The following is a 4,437-nucleotide window of genomic DNA, read 5'->3' as shown; positions in this document are numbered from 1 at the left end:
AAACGCTGAGGACGGCCACCGGGGGGTTTTAGTGCGGTAAAAATCCCACATAACCCGGCGTCACTCCCATGGCGTCGGGTACCTTTTGAAGGTTTCCCCCTCTTCAACAAAAAAAAATGGTGGGTGAACCCCTTGACTCCCGAAAACACCGGAATCACCATCGCCACATTTTTTCAGCATAATAAGGCAGTGGTCACCTAACATGAGGTGAACTACATGCTCGTTTGCCACTTGTAAATTACATGAAAAAGTCGATTTACCTCTAATTTGTTGATACTAAGAAAATATAAGCTATAAGAACTGGTAAAATTTTATAGTTATTTCACAACACCAGTGTGAACTTCCATGTTTACAAAAAATAAAACAGTCAGCCATTATTATTTTCCCTTTTGCCTTTAAAATGTTATGATGCGGACGTTCTGAGGCATTCCACCAAATTTTCAAATAGATTTAGGTCACTGGGTCAAGACTGTTTGTTATCTGTGCAACCCCTTTACACAGATTATGTAGGAAGTAAGAAAAATACAGCTTTACATTAGTTAATGTATTTTTAATTATCAATTATTTGTGACTCATTCAACAAGATTTAAAAAATCCAATTTAGTAGCCATTGACAATTTTCAAACTCTATTTATTGTAAATTTCAACTTAATTTGACTTTTGTTTTAAAACAATTTATTATAGTATTTCAAAAAAAGTATTAAATATGTAGTTGTTGTATATTAAACTTTTGTAAAACTTTAAGGTCCATGGAAGAAATTTCAGTAAACTTTCAGAAAAAAGAAAAGATACATAGATTTATACTTTTATATACGCTCCCTTACTCGCTCCTCAACTACAGTGGAGTACATTTGATACACAAACTTGAAATCAAATATACTCGTACCTAATTGAATATTTGGGCTTTGACTATGTTATCTAATTCTCATATATAAAACAGAACCTTGACGAAGACTACAAGTAATGTAAAACAATAATATGTAGGTAACTAACAATCCAGATTTAGACAGCCGAGCCCATACATCGTCCGGGAAAACAAATGACAAGTGAGTGTGCCAACGGCAGCCTTTTCATATCTTTTCATCTCAGCGCTCTCGCGGTAAGGGCCCTCTATCCTCTTAAACTCTTATCCTCTGTCTTCTACACAAACACTACGCTCAGCGTTGTTTCTGTGATAGATATTTTTAATTCATTGACCTGAGCTCAGATTTATGTGGTATATTTTCCTTTCTGTTTCTTCGTCCTGTTCGGCAGGTGTAATTTTCTGATGCATAAATCTTATTCCGTATAACGTATTCTGTATAGGACATACCAATAGAGATATATGCAAAAATATCTTATCATGACAGTATCTGAAGAGTGCACCTATCAAACAACAATGATTTGAATCTTCACAAGTTTAAATATTTTTCAGATTTTGCATCACACATTTCCATAAGATTGCAGCAGTTAAGTAATCTTTCAAATTGTTTATCTGTAAGTATATTATTACTTTCATGTATAGATTGCGTAAGAGTCAAACATTTTGCACGACTCATGATGCGAAGCATCAGAGAGTGCTTTACGATCGAAAAATTTTTTTCGCTTCATTTTGGCGGCTATTTTTATTATTATAGCCTTGATAGTTCACGGAATCAAGATATTTTGCATACTATTGTCGAGATAATTTAATGGAGATTAATTCCATACTTTTTAAAAATTGATTTACTATAATAGAATTTGAAAAAACACCAAAATAGGTCAAAAAAATTTCCTGTCCGTCATGTGTGAAACCTGAAAACACTGTAACTTGTGAAAAAATCCATCATTTGAGTTAAAAAAAAAATTAAAAAATTCTAATCGACGATTGTAGGTCACTGAATGCGAATGATTAATTAATTCAGTGTCGTTTAATTGCAATTAATAAAAAACGAAAACTACAAGACTGTATATCTATAGATATTATGTAAATTTATTCCACCAGGGGCGCTTGTGCAGTACCTTCTTCCTACTACAGCTGTTTTTTCGGCAATTAATTTTGAACGACTTAAGTTTTTTTTTTTTATATTTCATAATTATATGAGCATTATGAGTCGTGCACTTTTGGATTTTCCAAACTTTAAATATTTATTATTACAATGGAAACAATAGACGAGAAAGCAGCCCTCCTTGACTTGAGTGAGCGGTGCCATCCATAGAAATCTGTAAACATCCTTGAATAGATGCATTCTTACCATATCTTTTTTCATATTATTCTTTATTATAATCATCTACTTTTTATAGCATGTCATTTACTCTATGATTGTAGTGACGAGATTAACCATAATGATCGTGTTATGACTCTCCAAGGTTGGCTAAATTATAGGAATCATTCCTCATTGTAAAGAATAGCTCGTTTTCTCAATTGTAGGCTTTTTATCTACGAGTATTCGTTCTGTCCATGCATGGAATAAACCTCTACACGGTTAAATATTTTAGAATCAAGATATTTAGAATGGACATCCTCTTTCACCTTTTCTTTCGATAAGAAATTTTATTCCAAGAATTTGCACCCTTTGTTGTAAAGTCATCTGCAGATTTTTTTTTTTTAATTTAGTGGATATGTCACTATCTGTGTCAGTATCATAAAAATATTGATTTTACCCACCTGCCAAGGAAGGGTTATGTTTTTCGTGCGTATCTTATGTTTCTCTTTCTTTATTCGATCGGACCTAACAAACGGCTGGATGAATTCCAACAGTTAAGGTGTCATTATATTTGTCTCGATGACCCAAGTGTCCTTAGATAGGTGTTAAAAACAAAAATTAAAATGGCGGATTTTTAGCGCGAAATAATAAGTAACACATTAAAAAAAAGTTAACCGAATCCATACATAGGTATATATAATACTTCAAGATGACTGTCTGACTAAATGAGTAGTGTTGCTATGCCAGAGTTCAACGCAAAGGGAAACCGCTGAACTTTAGAGTGTTGGAATTTTACTCATAGATTCTTTATGTAGCGTAAACTAGTTTATGCCCGTGGCTTCGCCCGCTATCAAAAGAAAATAATATGACATACTAACATACATAATACTGAAAATTCGTACCTTCATTGGAATGACAGCGGCGCCATATGGCGAAAATTTGTCGTACCAACTTTGAAACCTTCGTGGCCTCATGGACATCAACTTTGCTAAAGATCATCACTTGATCCAATGCAAGGTTTACGATTCAATCCTTACTAATATCGATTAAAATAATCGTTTTTTTTTGGTCCAATAGATCGATTCTCCGATTAATCGATCTTAGATCGCCATCCCTAGTTCCCGTGGGATTTCCAGGATAAAAACTATCCTATGTCCTTTCTCGGGTCTTAGACTATCTTTGTACAAAATTTCATTAAAATCGTTCAGTGGTTTAGGCGTAAAGAAGAGACAAACCAGACAGACAGACAGAGTTACTTTCGGATTTATAATATTAGTAATTAGTAAGGAGTAAGGCAAAGTAAGGATAAGGATGAGCACTACGAGGATAAAATAGGATATTATTGTTTGAACATCTTTTGATTTTGAAGCAGATATCTTCTATGAAACTATATATTTGGCTTTCTGGATAAAAATAATGAAACGCCTATTTCACCGTTTTTGGAAATTCTACTTTAGCTTTTTTAGTGCAAACGGGTTTTTAATTTTTTTTTAAATTACTTGTTGGTATTTTATTTTTTCAGACCGATATAAACATACTTAACTGTAAAATATGTGCATATCTTAACTGATATTCTTAATTACAGAATCAAGTCACCAGACACCGACAGACATCAGATTCATTTGGTTCCATATTTCATGGAACTGTATAAGTAACTGTAAAACCATATTTAGAACTAGGAACTAAGACTTGAATTACTTTTTATTGACTGCGACTATATACTCGTGAGAACGAGTTAAATTGTGATACTTGAGTGAGCTTATCTAGCGTTACTACTGTTATTAGGTTGTCGATTAAATATAGTGTAGGCTGTTCACTCCGAGAGCCTGGGGCCATAGCTCTATAATCTTTTTTTTAAATCTTAAGACGTACGGGTTGGTGGCTGTCACTATGATATTCAAGATTATTCTATTTCTTGGGTGGTCAAGTGTTTAGGATATAGTGTATAGGAATTAAATAAAAATGTTTCACCAAATATAGATTTAGGTAAATAATAAAATGCACGCAGTTATTATAAACATGTAAACAAGTTACATCTAATCATTTAATTGAAAGTAAATTTTAGTTGACATTCAAAAGTTCTTATTCAACGTCTTTTTACCTAAAAACAACATTAATTCAAAACGTTTATTAAATCAACCATCACCTTTTAAAGCAGCAAGGAATAACAAATTAGGTGTCGTCGCCCGATAATCGACCTTGATTGTTTAAAATCCTCGATTCAAGCACAATCCACTAGGTTGCGTCGCGGTCGCCGCGGCCTTGTGACGTA

Source organism: Epargyreus clarus, unplaced genomic scaffold (assembly GCF_041222505.1).
Source record: "Epargyreus clarus isolate Ecla_fem2 unplaced genomic scaffold, WU_Ecla_fem_2.2 ptg000001l, whole genome shotgun sequence".
NCBI lineage: Eukaryota > Metazoa > Arthropoda > Insecta > Lepidoptera > Hesperiidae > Epargyreus > Epargyreus clarus.
This window is presented reverse-complemented; position numbering follows the sequence as displayed.